Here is a 15202-nt window from a genome sequence, read left to right on the forward strand (position 1 = left end):
AGTCTAGAAGAGCTTCATGAGGATGATTCCAGGAATGAAGGGGTTAACATATGAGGAGCATTTGGCAACGTTGGGCCTGTACTCACTGAAATTTAGAAGAATGTGGGGGATCTCATTGAAACCTACCAAATGTTGAAAAGACTAGATAGGGCAGTTGCAGAAAGGATGTTTCCAATGGTGGTGGTATCCAGAACTAGAGAGCACAGCCTCAAAATTGAAGGGCAACCATTTTGAAAAGAGGTAGGGAGGATTTTTTTAGCCAGAGAGTGGTGAATCTGTGGAATGCTCTGCCACGGACTGCAGTGGAGGCGAAGTCCGTGGTTATACTTAAGACAGAATTTGAATATTTCCTGATCAGTCAGGGCATCAAAGATATGGCGAGAAGACAGATGTAAGGGGTTGAGTGGGATCCGGGATCAGCCATGATGGAATGGTGGAGCAAACTCAATGGGCTGAATGGCCTAATTTTGCTCCTATGTCTTATGGTTTTATGGTCTTATAAGAACTGAGAGTTTGGAGGGGAGAGAGTCATTATAAAGAAAGGGTGGGTTGAGGCAGGAGCTGAAGAATGATAGGTGGAACAAGGTGAAGAGGGAAATAATGGAAGCACGATGAGAAACCAGGGAAAAAGGGAGAACAGGGAGTGTGGGTTATTTAAAGCTGGTAAACAATGCTCATATTTTCACTCCAGATCCTTGCATGTGCTGACTCTGCTACACTTTTCTAGTAACCTTCAATTGGTCACTGAGTGTCTGTGGAAAGAGTTCATGTTTAAGGTTGGCAACCTTTTAACAGAGTCGATTGGTGCACCTTTGGATATTGAGCGCTAATTTACTTTCATTTTCTTGGTAATTTTAGATCAGCGTACTGATGATCAATTGATTGGCAGGTATATCAGGGAAGCTGCACCAGTCTTTGACACACTCATCACATTTTTGCTTTCTCTATTTTCATCATGTCTCCATATTTACTGCTGCTGCACAGTTACCAAATTTTGTGATATTAAACCTGATTCTGATTCAGAGAAGAAGCAGTTTCCTTCCACAAAGCTGCCCGGCCATATAAGGTTGAACATTTATGATTAAACAAATGAATTTTAGCAGAAACTTCACCCATGGCACATCTAGCACCATTTAAAGTGCACTTCGAGTTCAGTTTCTGACTTCCTTTTCCTTAATTACTTTACAAAACAAAGAAAGGGGGGGCATTCATCTTGGTTGATAACACACAAAAAGTGATAGTAAGCTCATTTTGCAGCACATCTTCTTGTCCATTATTAGGCTGAGTGTGAAGTAGATTTGCTATTGCTCCCTTTGTGCAGTTGCCTAGCAACAAGGTTTCACTCCCTGGATTTTGCAAAAAAAAAAGGATTATCATCAATGTTAAGATTGTGGAAAGGGCTGCAATTAGGTCTTATTATAAAGAATTCTTTCAAATCTTGTAATCAAGTGTTCTGACTATCCTTGAAGATAATGATAAACCTAAAGGGAGATGGCTTAACAAAATAAGAAAACAAGAATCAGATATGCTGAGTAACACACCCAAAATGCTGGAGGAATTCAGCAGGTCAGGCAGCATCTATGGAAATAAATAGACAGTCGACCTCGAGGGCTGAAACCGTTCCTCAGGTCTGTAAAGCAAGCAGGAAGAAGCCAGGATAAGCGGTGGGGGAGAGAAAGGAATACAAACTTGCAGGTGATAGCTGAGACTGGTTGAGGGGAAATGTGGGTGGGTGGAGAGGGAGCATGAAGTAAGAGTCTGAGGGGTGATTGGTGAAAGAGGTAAGGGGTTGAAGAAGAAGGATTCTGTTAGGAGAGGAGAAAGGGAAGGAAGAGGGGCACCAGAGGGAGGTGACTGGCAGGTAAGAAGAAGAAAAGGGGTAAAGGGGAGTCAGAATTGGGAATGGAAAAGAGAGAAGGAGGAGAGAGGAGAAATTACCGGAAGTTAGAGAAAACAATGTCCATGCTTACAGGCTAAAGGTTACCTGGAGAGAATTTTCAGGTGTTGCTCTTCCAACCTGATTTTGGCCTCATCCTCCCTTGCAATTCTTTTTACTGGCTATTTAACTCTTCCCACTTTCAGGGTCTTAACCTAAAGTGTTAACAATTCACTTTTGGCTCCACAATGCTGCTTTAGCCCCTACTGAAAGTTCTTTCAGCCATTTATTTTAAGGCAAAATTTGCAAGGGTTAATTTTCAGGTCAAATTTGCCAAGGATAGTGGTAGAGGCAGATACAGTAAGTACATTTCAGAAACATGGCAAATAGAAGTCAGAAAGATGGAGGGCTATATAGAAGGGAAGTGTTAGACTGGTCTCAGGATATGTTAAAGGGTTGACTCAAGATCATGAGCCAAAGAGTCTGTATTGTGCTGCAGTGTTCAATGCTCTATGTTCTAGTAACCAGTTAAACTACCAGCCCACACCTTTTGTGGTCAAGATCTGACTGGAGCTCCTGGTGTTCGAAGGCAACAGCAGTTCCACTATCATCACTGCGCCAAGAGAAAACATTATTTAACTATAGAACCATAGAACCATAGAACATTACAGCACAGAAACTGGCCTTTTGGCCCTTCTTGGCTGTGCCAAACCATTTTTTTGCCTAGGCCCACTGACCTGCACCTGGGCCATATCCCTCCAAACCCCTCTCATCTATATACCTGTCCAAGTTTTTCTTAAATGTCAAAAGTGAGCCCACATTCACCACTTCATCTGGCAGCTCATTCCACACTCCCACCACTCTCTGCGTGAAGAAGCACCCCCCCCCCCCAATGTTCCCTTTAAACTTTTCCCCTTTCACCCTTAACCCATGACCTCTGGTTTTTTTCTCCCCTGGCCTCAGTGGAAAAAGCCTGCTTGCATTCACTCTATCTATACCCATCATAATTTTATACACCTCTATCAAATCACCCCTCATTCTTCTACGCTCCAGTTAATAAAGTCCTAACCTATTCAACCTTTCTCTGTAACTCAGTTTCTCAAGTCCTGGCAACATCCTTGTAAACCTTCTCTGCACTCTTTCAACCTTATTAATATCCTTCCTGTAATTAGGTGACCAAAACTGCACACAGTTCTCCAAATTCGGTCTCACCAATGTCTTATACAACCTCACCATAACATTCCAACTCTTATACTCAATACTTTGATTTATAAAGGCCAATGTTCCAAAAGCTCTCTTCATAACCCTATCTACTTGTGACGCCACTTTTAGGGAATTATGTATCTGTACTCCCAGATCCCTCTGTTCTACTGCACTCCTCAGTGTCCTACCATTTACCTTGTATGTCCTACCTTGGTTTGACCTTCCAAAGTGCAATACCTCACACTTGTCCACATTAAACTCCATCTGCCATTTTTCTGCCCATTCCTCCAACTGGTCCAAATCCCTCTGCAAGCTTTGAAAAACCTTCCTCACTGTCCACTACACCTCCAATCTTTGTATCATCAGCAAATTTGCTGATCCAATTTGCCAGATTATCATCCACATCATTGATATAGATGACAAATAACAATGGACCCAGCACTGATCCCTGTGGCACACCACTAGTCACAGACCATATAGATATGGTGAAGATCGCAACTCACTGTCTGAACATATGGAAGCAGGAAACCTTATTTTAAAAAGTACTTAAAAAGTACTTGCAGGACCATAACCTGCACAGCTCCAGAACAAGGACTGGGAAGTGAACTTCTGGTTAGCATGCACACAATAGCCCAAATCCCCTCCTCCTATGCTTTATGTTTCTATAATACTGACAATTCAACTTTTATATCATTGGTTGAGATGCTTTTATGTTATTGAACAATAGAAGGGAACAGGACCAAATGTTATTTCTTGTCTTTGCTGTGTTTAATCAAGTTACTTGTTCTAATTTATCTTCTCTCTGTCATGCCTCTTAGCAGAGGCAGCACTTAGAATGAAATGAGCTGTAAATCAAGTTTGACATGAGGTAAAAGTTTACTGGGGCACAATATTGTGGAGCTTATCTAATGTCGACTGAAATAGGGTCCCAAATGTACACAGCTGGGAAATAGAACTTGCTGTAAATTAGCAGTGGAGTAGCAACATTTTTACAGAGAATGTCATTTTTTACATTATTTATTTAGCCAGTAGCAAGTTCTTATCTAAACGAACAAGCAAGTAGGATTTTATAGAAACTCTTATTTTTTTTATAGTTAGGCTATTTTTTTTTTAACTTTGAATCTTTTTAAGTTGTATTTTCGGATCCTGGTCCTACTGCCCATCATATCCGTGCTGGTCTTTATTGCCCCTCTAACACTAATCCCATTTGCTCACATTAGGTTCACACATTTCTATGCCTTGCTTATTCAAGTGCTTGCCTAAATGTGTCGTAAGTCTGGTAATTTTATTAGATTCCACCCAGATACAGTATAAACCACCCTCCACATAAAAATATACTTTTCTCTTCAAGTCTGCTTTAAAACTATCTGCTATCTCTCATGTTAAACCTCTTGATTTGATGCCCCTTCCGTGAGGAGAAAAGGACTCTATCCTATACTATCTATGACTTTCTAATCTTATATAGCTCCACCAGATCAACCCTCAGCCTTCTTTACTGCATAGAAATCAAGCAGAACCTAGTCAGAGTCTCCTTACAACTCGTCCTACCTAACAGCAATATTCCAGTGAATCTTTGCATCCTCTCTAACAAAACCATATCCTTTCTAGAATGAAGTGACCAAACTTGTACACAATACACTGCGTGCCACCTAATCAGTGTTTAGTAAGTTTACAACATAATGTCCTAACTTTTATATCCTATGTCACAACCTGTGAAGACAAACACTCTATCTTCAAAGTTCAAATCAACACGTACAAACAAACTAGATGATCTCAGCAAGTTGGGCAGCATCTATAGAAAGGAGCAGTCAACGCCTCAGCCCGAAACGTTGACTACGCCTTTCTACGGATGCTGCCCTATCTGCTGAGTTCATCTAGCATGTTTGTATGTGTTAATTTGACCACAGCATCTGCAGTGTACTTTGTGTTTACTATTCAATGTTCAAAGTTTGGTCAAAGTACATATATGTCACCATATACAAGTCTGAGATACATTTTCTTGTGGGCATATTCAAGAAATTAAACAAATGATAACCATAAGAGAGTCAATTAAAGACTGCAGCAACTTGGGCATTCAACCACTGTGCAAAAGGCAACAAACTGTGCAAATGCAAAAAAAAAATAAGGAATTAGCATCAAAAACATATCTACCTTTGTAGGCAACTATAGTCTTGAAGTCCAAGGTCAAAGGTTCGAAGGTTCAGATGTTCATTTAATATCAAAGTATGTATGCAGTATAAAACTCTGAGATTCTTCTTCCCCAGAGAGCCACGAAACAAAGAAAATCATGGAAGTCATTCAAAGAAAAACATAAACTCCCACCCACAGAAAAACAAATCAGCAAACAAGAACATCAATTCCCCCAACCCCCTCCTCCGCACAAAAAGACTTTTAAAATGCACCAAATTTAAATTGTGCAGCAGCAGCAAGAGCATCAACCCCTGTGCCCCCCCCCCCCCAATTAAATCACTCAGACGGCAACAAGAAAGAACAGGTGAAAACACAGAATACATGAGACATAAAACCAGAAAGAGTCCAATGCAGTCCAGACTCAGATATCAGAGTATCTTGGTAACAGCCTCCAATGGCGGAGGGGGAGGGACCTTTATATATATATATATCTGTCCATCAATATTGCTTAGTGCCTAGCATTTACTGTATATGTCCTCTTCACAGGTGCTTCTTCACCCTGCAGTTTTGGACTTAAACTTCACGTTCCGAAGCTTCACCTAACTGTTCATTTGATCTGTACGGTGCTCTAGCCTTAAACCACCTGCCTGTAAGTTAAGTTTTCAACCTGTAAATTAGGTTTATCTGCCATTTATTTTCCCCCATTACTCCCTCACCTGCATTATTTTCCAGTGGTCCAATATCAACTCTCACCTCCCTTTTACTCTTTATATAAGTGAAAAACTATTGGTATCCTGCTTTATATTATTGGCTAGTCTACCCTCATATTTCATCTTTTCCCTTTGTATAGCTTTTGTAGTTGCCTTTTACTGGATGTTAAAAGCTTCCCAATCATCCAACTCCACTCACTTTTGCTACCTTATATGCCCTTTCCTTGGCTTTTATACAGTCCTTAATTTCCTTTGTCAGCCACGGTTGCCTATTCCTGCCATTTGAGAATTTCTTCCTCTGTGGGATATATCTATCCTACGTCTTGTGAACTATTCCCAGAAACTTCACCCATCTCTGCTCTGCCGTCATCCAGCCAGTATCCTCCACCAATCCACCTGGATTGGTCTCTCTCATGCCTCTGCAATCCCCTTTATTCCATTGTGATACTGATACATGTGAGTTATGCTTCACCATCTCAAATTGCAGTATGAATTCAATCATATTACGATCATTGTCTCCTAAGGGTTCCTCTACATTAAGCTCCCTAATAAGATTTGGGTTATTACACAACACCCAATCTAAGATGGCCTTTCCCCGAGAGGGCTCAAGCACAAGCTGCTCTAAAATGCCATCTAGTAGGCAAACCACAAATTTCCTCTCTTGCAATCCGACACCAACCTGATTTTCCCAATCCCCTTACATATTGAAGTCCCCCTTTACAATTGTGTCATTACCTTTATTACAGTGGCATGCAAAAGTTTTTCTGCATCCTCGCCACAAAATTCAGCATCAGAAGTTTGCAAAGGAACATCTAAACAAGCCTGATGTGTTTTGGAAACCAGTCCTGTAGACTGATGAAGTTAAAATAGAACTTTTTGGCCACAATGAGCAAAGGTATGTTTGGAGAAATAAGGGTGCAGAATTTCATGAAAAGAACACCTCTCCAGTTGTTAAGAACAGGGGTGGATCAAGCATACTTTGGGCTTGTATTGTAGCCAGTGGCACAGGGAACATTTCACTGGTAGAAGGAAGAATGAATTCTATTAAATACCAGCAAATTCGGAAGCAAACATCACATCACCTGTTTTTTTTTAAAAAAGCTGAAGATGAAAAGAGGATAGCTTCTACAACAGGACAATGATCCTAAACACACCTCAAAATCCACAATGGACTACCTCAAGTGGCGCAAGCTGAAGGTTTTGCCATGGACCTCACAGACCCCCGACCTAAACATCATCAAAAATCTGTGGATAGACCTCAAAAGAGCAGTGCATGCAAGATGGCCCAAGATTCTCACAGAACTAGAAGTCTTTTGCAAGGAAGAATGGGTGAAAATCTCCTATACAAGAATTGAAAGACTCTTAGCTGGCTACAGAAAGTGCTTACAAGCTGTGATACTTGCCAAAGGGGGTGTTACTAAGTACTGACCATGCAGGGTGCCCAAACTTTTGCTTCGGGCCCTTTTCCTTTTTGGTTATTTTGAAACTGTAAAAGATGGAAATAAAAAAGTAATCTTGCTTAAAATATTAAAGAAATGTCATCTTTAACCTTATGCCTTTTGGAAATCAGGTCATCTTTTACTCACTTAGCTATTCACAGTAACAGAAATTTTGACCAGGGGTGCCCAAACTTTTGCATTGCCACTGTACATGCCTTTTCCAGCTCCCTTTGCAATCTCAACTCCGCATCTTCACCACTATTTGGAGGCCTATATATGATTCCCGTAGTGGTTCTATTACCCTTGCAATTCTTAACTCCACCCACAAAGATACAACATTCTTTGACCCTATGTAACTTCTCTCTAAAGTTGTAATTCCTTTAAGCTCCCAACTATGGCCGCCTTTCAGCCACAAGCTAAAGATGTCCACAACGTCATGCTGACCAATCTCTAATTACGCCATCCACCTTATTCTGAATGCCTTGTGCATTTAAAGACAGCACCCTCAGTCCTGCATTCTTCCCCCTTTTGATTTTTGCCTCTGTGATACAATTTAATTCTTTGATGAGTCTGCATTTGCACCCAATCATTGACTTGTCCTTCTTTACATTCATGTTGCACCCTTGTGTTTATTCATCTCTGTGAACTAAGGCTGCGGCCTGCAACTAATAGGCTCCTGAAACAGGCAGCGATGGGAAATAATCCCAGCTTGCTGGTACTGCAAAGCATTGGTGCTAACTGCTGTGAAATTTAGTTTCTGGCAGCAGCACATTGCAATACATAATAAAAACCTATTAATAACTATATGTATGTATAAGAAATAAATTCAATAAGAAGTGCAAAAAGAGAGGGAAAAATACTGAAGAAGTGTCTATGGATTCATTATACATTCAGCAGCATGATGGTGGAGGGGAAGAAGCTGTTCCTGAAATGTTGAGTGTGTATCTTCAGGCTCCTATCCCTCCCCCTTGATGGTGGTAATGAGAAGAGAGCAAGTCCTCCATGATGTCCTGGGTCCTTCATGATGGATGCCGCCTTTTTGAGGCAACATCTTTTGAAAATGTCCTGGATGCTGGGGAGGCAAGTGCCTATGATGGAGCTGGCAGAGTTTGCAAACTTTCTACTGACTTCTCCCATCCTGTGCATGGCTTCTCCATACCAGATGGTGATCCATTCAGTTAGAATGCTTGTCAAAGTACATCTGTGGAAGTTCGTGAGCGTCTTTGGTGACATTCCAATTATTCTCAAACTCGTAATGAAATATAGCCCTTGTCATATTTCCTCTGTGGTTGCATCAATGTGTTGGGCCCAGGATAGATCTTTAGAAATGCTGACAGCCAGGAACTTGAAAGTGCTCACCCTTTTCACTTCTGATCCCTCGATGAAGACAGGTGTGGCACCTCAGTACATGTGACAATAGTAAATCAATTCCACTTCCAATATATATTGCCGTTCAAGTTTCCCTAATCTTGCCATCTTTGAGATTCACACTTACTGGAATATGCTGTCCCTAAAGCTTGTACGATTCTATTTTAAAAGACAAGCACTTGTTTTACCTGCAACACCTGCGTTCCAATTTACCTTTGCTAGGTCTTCCCTTACGCTGTTGAAATCAGTCTCCTCTAAGTTTAGGGTCTCAACCTACAGTTTGCACTGTTATTATACTTCCAACCCCATGCCAGATTCATTTAAATTGTCTTGAAAAGCAGGAGGCAAACTTCCCCACAAGAACATTGAGCCCCTTCCAGTTTTGATGCAACCTGTCTTTCTTGTACAGGTCCTACCTGTCCCAAAAGTGATTGCAATGACCTACATACCTAAAGTCCTCCCTCATGCATCTGCTCTCCAGCCATATGGTCATCTGTCCTGTTCTCCTATTTCTACCCTCACTAGACTATGAGCACAAGGGTTAATGTTTAGATTATAACTACAGATCCTGCTTATCTTCTTATCCAGATGAAGTGTCTGAAACCAAAATGTCAGCTATCCATTACCCTTCGTAAATGCTAACTCAGGTGGTGTTAAAGATATAAGAATGTGGCAGCCCATGCGGTCAGATGATTCAGCTTGATGATTGTAATTCCTGATGTGACATCAAGCCAAGTTCGGTGATATAACATTATCTGCTCTCAGCCAGGTGATTTTGCTTAGCAACTCAATCGATGCTTTAGTGGGAGGAGAGAAAAATAAATAAGAGCTCAGGTTCCTGTTCTGCGGTCCACTTTGATGAGAGTAGTTGTTGGAGAAATGCAGATGAGAGCCAGGTTGTCTTTCTCCTTAAAGTTCAAAGGCCTAGTGCCTCACCCACTCTCTAAGCTCGGGTACGAGGAGAGGACCACTTGCAGTAAGAATTCCAGAAAAGAATATTCCATCATAACATAGTAGTGCTTTCAAAATAAATATTTATGTATACAAGGGTTTTAATGGAGAAGAAAGCTGAATCGCATTTTTAAATGACCTAATCTCAAATTAAAAAAAACCAAGGTCACTCCCTGTACATTTTCCTATTTTCCTAGAATGACCGTGTTTCTTCTGCACCTCTCTCTCAGCTACCAGCTAGATACAGGATTTTTCATTTACCTTGTGGAATATTACTCGACAAAACCTAAGTATAACCTGTAGTTGCCATGGTAATACACTGTCAGGCAAAGCTCTGACCTGAATCATGACTGAGGTGAATAGGACCCTGAAGGGCAACCATAACAAATGCTGCAGAGAGCTCCTGTTAATTATGGGCCAGTTGGAGAAATTGCTCCAAGAGATTGTTGTAGCAAATTGACTTTCTTTTCAAAGAACTGTAATAACGTACAATTTGTTCCTTTCACTATGAATTATCATTTCACAGCCTTGATGTTTGATTCATCTGGAGTCTGATCTCTACGAATCTGATGGTGCAGCTTTTAAACTATAGGAATAGCAATGCACTGACTTGGGGGATGCAATATAGAGTTTGAATCCTGTTGTGGGAACAGTAGGATTTAAATTTACACATTAATCTGGAATTTTTGAGAGGGGGGAAATTTGTGAAATGTAAGAAGGAAGTGTATTGTCCTTACCATTGAGGCCTACATATATATATATATCTGTGTGTGTGTATATATATATATATAGATATATATATTTGTTCCTTTCATAGACCCCACCATCTGGTCCATGACATCTCCTTGCATTTATCATCAAGTCCCCCACCACTAGGTTCAAGAACAGCTACGCCCCCTCATCTATTCAGTTCTCGAATCAACCTGCATAGCTATCACCCACAACCTTCTACTCCTCCCCCTCACCACCTTATTCTGGCTCTGTCCCCTTCCTTTCCAGCCTGAAATGTTAACCGTTTCTTCTGCTCCATAGATGCTTCCTGACTTGTTGAGCTCCGCAAGCATATTTTATATTTTTTGCCCACCCATTTACACTCCACCTTATCTGGTCTCACCTATTTTCTGCCAGCTCCCAGCTTTCCTCCCCCTAGCTTCTTATTCTGGCTTCTTCCCCCTACCTTTCAGTCCTGATGAAGGGTCTCAGCCCTAAGTATTGGATTACTCATTCACCCCCATAGATGCTGCCTGACTTGCTGAATTCCTCCAGCATTTTGTGTGTGTTGCTCAAGATATCCAGAAACTGCAGAATTTCTTCTGAACAATCCTGACTAGTTCCTCAGCAGAGCAAACAAATGACGACTATGTACTACGATGGACTTTGATGTTTCTTCCAATATTTTTCTTATATAGTTTTGTACATTTCATACTATTCTTGTGAATGCAGTGTCTCTACTGTTATAGAAACATAGAAACATAGAGAATAGGTGCAGGAGTAGGCCATTCGGCCCTTCGAGCCTGCACCACCATTCAGTATGATCATGGCTGATCATCCAACTCAGAACCATGTACCTGCTTTCTCTCCATACCCCCGATCCATTTAGCCACAAGGGCCATATCTAACTCCCTCTTAAATATAGCCAATGAACCGGCCTCAACTGTTTCCTGTGGCAGAGAATTCCACAGATTCACCACTCTCTGTGTGAAGAAGTTTTTCCTCATCTCAGTCCTAAAAGGCTTCCCCTTTATCCTTAAACTGTGACCCCTCGTTCTGGACTCCCCCAACATCGGAGACAATCTTCCTGCATCTAGCCTGTCCAATCCATTTAGAATTTTATACGTTTCAATGAGATCCCCCCTCAATCTTCTAAATTCCAGCGAGTATAAGCCTAGTCGATCCAGTCTTTCTTCATATGAAAGTCCTGCCATCCCAGGAATCAATCTGGTGAACCTTCTTTGTACTCCCTCTATGGCAAGAATGTCTTTCCTCAGATTAGGGGACCAAAACTGCACATAATACTCCAGGTGTGGTCTCACCAAGACCTTGTACTACTGCAGTAGAACCTTCCTGCTCCTATACTCGAATCCTCTTGCTATGAATGCCAACATACCATTTGCCTTTTTCACCGCCTGCTGTACCTGCATGCCCACCTTCAATGACTGGTGTACAATGACACCCAGGTCTCATTGCATCTCCCCTTTTTCTAATCGGCCACCATTCAGATAATAATCTGTTTTCCTGTTCTTGCAACCAAAGTGGATAACCTCACATTTATTCACATTAAATTGCATCTGCCATGAATTTGCCCACTCACCTAACCTATCCAAGTCACCCTGCATCCTCTTAGCATCCTCCTCACAGCTATGTGCCTTTGATACTGCTGTAACTTGTTCATTGCACCTGTGCATACATGTACAGCACTTATGCATATGACAATAGATTTGATATTGACCGTAGAATATTAGGAGCTGGAGGAGGCCATTTAGTCACTCATCTGCTCCATCATCGAATTTGATCAAGGCCTCAGCTCCTCTTTCTGCTGCCCACACTCCATGATAGTCCGAAGTTTCTGGCCAAAGCAAGCTTGAATATATTGAATAAATCTTCCTTCACTGCTCTCCTACTGTTTGTTCATGCAAAGTTCTGGAAGTTGCAATGAACTGGGTATGTTAGGACATAGTTACCTTCACACCTAATTGATGATCAGTGTGCCTATGGAACAAGATCACTGCTAAAGTGGGAAATGTTGGTTAATCATTTTCTCTTCAAGATTTAAAATTCAAGATTCAAGTTTATTTGTCACGTACGCTTCAAAACATACAGTGAAATGTGTTGTTTGTGTTAACAACCAACACACCCAAGGGTTTTTTAGGGCAGCCTTCAAGTGTCACTACACATTCAGGCACCAATAATGAATGCCCACAATGCTTGGCAGAACAACACAGAACACACCAAGCTAAAAACAACAACAGAAACAAGCCCTGTTAATCCCTTCCACCTATGCCCATGGTATTGTCTGTAGTATCTGACAATGACAGGGTAACATATTTAAAATGGAAAAGCCATTTCACTGGGGCAGTTACACTTCCTTGATCTCACAAGTCCAGATCCAGTGGTACAAGTCTTTGTCACTAACGGGGAATTCTTTGGTTGCACTGAATGACCATGACTTCTGTGCCTTGTCATTCCCTTCGCTCTTCATGAAGCATTGCAGAGTTGCTGAGAATAAGGGGTTAATGTAAAATGGATGTGTGATTGTCAGTGTGGACTCAGTAGGGCAAAGAATATATTTTCCTGTCACATTGTTATTTGTCTGTATACCAGAAGACCCTTGGGGCACAGCTGATCAAGAAGAGTGAAAGAACATTTGAAGAGCTAACATATCAGAAGAAAGGTACAGTTTTTACTCTTTGTGTTTTTTTAAGAACAATTTAAAAGTAACATTTATCACAGCATTCTATATTTCCGTTGGTAATGGGTTCAAGAAGAGAAATACACATTTAAACACGTGGAAGGAAAACATCAAAAACAAGCCCCAATCCTCCCTCCTACCCATGGATATACAGAGTCGTTTAAACCCAGTGGACGTGGACTCGGGTCTGCAGGCACCAGGCTTTGACCTCCTTTGCAAACTCGCAGAGATTCTAAATCTCAGCTCATTACAAAAGTACTTGCATGGGCCAAATGAGAGAAAACATTAAAAACATAGAAGAGCAGACTTGACAGATGTTTCAACACGGCCATATACTCTTAATTGACACATGGACCAGAGTTTTGGTATTTTTATTTGAACTGAAGAATGAAAACTGATCATTTGATAGAGAAGGAGATAACACTTCAGGAAGATGGCCTTGCATTCTGCTGCTTACTCATTAGCTAATGGCTAAGAGCACTATGAATGCACTTTCTCATTATTATCCAATGTGCTTTGGATCAGATCTTCCTCAGAAAAGCTAATCTCTCTTTCTGTCTCCATCAATGCTCAATGCTTCCTGTTCTTATTTCAGATTTGCTCATCCTCAGTCTATTGTTTTTCAAAAAAAAACTGGTAATTGTCTATCCAATCATTCAGGCTGAAGAGAAAAGAGCTTAAAATTTACAGAATTTGCCTGAACAGTAATGTTAATATTGCTGTACATTGTTACATAGATGCATTTAAGGTATGATCCAATTGAGTTAATATTTTCTTAATTCTCATTCACAGATTGGCCTTTGCTATGGAACTTAGCATCTGAATATGGTAGGTTGTTCCTATAGTATATCTCGAATTTTTCTTTCTAGAGAAATAGTTATCACCCATAAGACCATAAGGCATGGGAACAGAATTATGCCATTTGGCCCATTGAGTCTGCTCCACCATTCCATCTTGGCTGATTTATTATCTCTCTCGACTTCATTTTCCTGCCTTCTGACCATGACCTTTGACAAGAACCAATCAATCTCCGCTTTAAATACACCTAATGACTCAGCCTCCATAGCCATCTGTGGCAATAAAGTCCACAGATTCACCACCCTCAAGAAATTCCTCATCATCTAAAGCAATGTCCTTCTATTGCTGTGCCCACTGGTCCTCTACTCTTCCGCTACAGGAAACAACTGTCTCCACATCTGCTCTGATTCTAGGCTGTTCAATATTAGCTAGGTTTCTATGTGGACCCTCCCCCACTTTATTCTTCTAAACTACAATGAGTACAGGCCCAGAGCCATCAAACACACCTCACACATTAACCCTTTCATTCCCAGGATCATTCTTTTGAATTTCCTCTGCATCCTCCCCACAATCAGTAAGAAAAAAAGTTTCTTTTCTAAGAATTAGTTAAGCACTGATTTTTTAAGTGTTTATTTTTCATTAACGTTCTTGCAATCAATCAAGTGTAACCTGAACAATTGAATGCAATTTTCGGTCTACTCATTGGTTAATAGATCTTTGCGCATGGACGTTCAGAATACATTTTCCCATCATTATCCTGTGTGCTTTGGATCAAGTTTTCAAAAGCAGATTGACAGGTTGATCCAGGTTAATTGTTCACTGTGATGGAGGGTTCAAAAATTCAGGCACATGAGATAAAATCGAGGACATTAAGCATAGTAAGGCAAATGTTATCACCCAAATGAATACTAAATTTGTCGAATAGATAACAGAGGAGGTTAAGTGGTAATAAAGAAATATGGACAATTGGTGAAGTGATTATGAAATAGTAGCTGGATTTTAACATAGTGCAGTCTCCAGTTTAAACATGGGGGAGGAACCTTCCACCTTCCTGACTGGTTGAGTACCTGAGGACTCTTAAATCTTAATGCTACGGGCTATGACCCGTCATTAAAAAGCCGTTCTCATCAGAACTCCCGCACTCGGTTGGGTGTGTTTTACAGCAGTCTCTGGTGACCCAAGTACTATTCGGGGTTAGAAGTACTCTTTAGAATGCAGCCGTCCTTTATTCATGCAGATTATTTTTATGGCTGCCTCTGGAATTGGAGAACAGTAGCGCAGTGCTTAAGTTACTGAACCAGCAGCCAGAGGTCTGAAT

This window comes from Hemitrygon akajei, chromosome 8 (assembly GCF_048418815.1).
Source record: "Hemitrygon akajei chromosome 8, sHemAka1.3, whole genome shotgun sequence".
NCBI classification, from domain to species: domain Eukaryota; kingdom Metazoa; phylum Chordata; class Chondrichthyes; order Myliobatiformes; family Dasyatidae; genus Hemitrygon; species Hemitrygon akajei.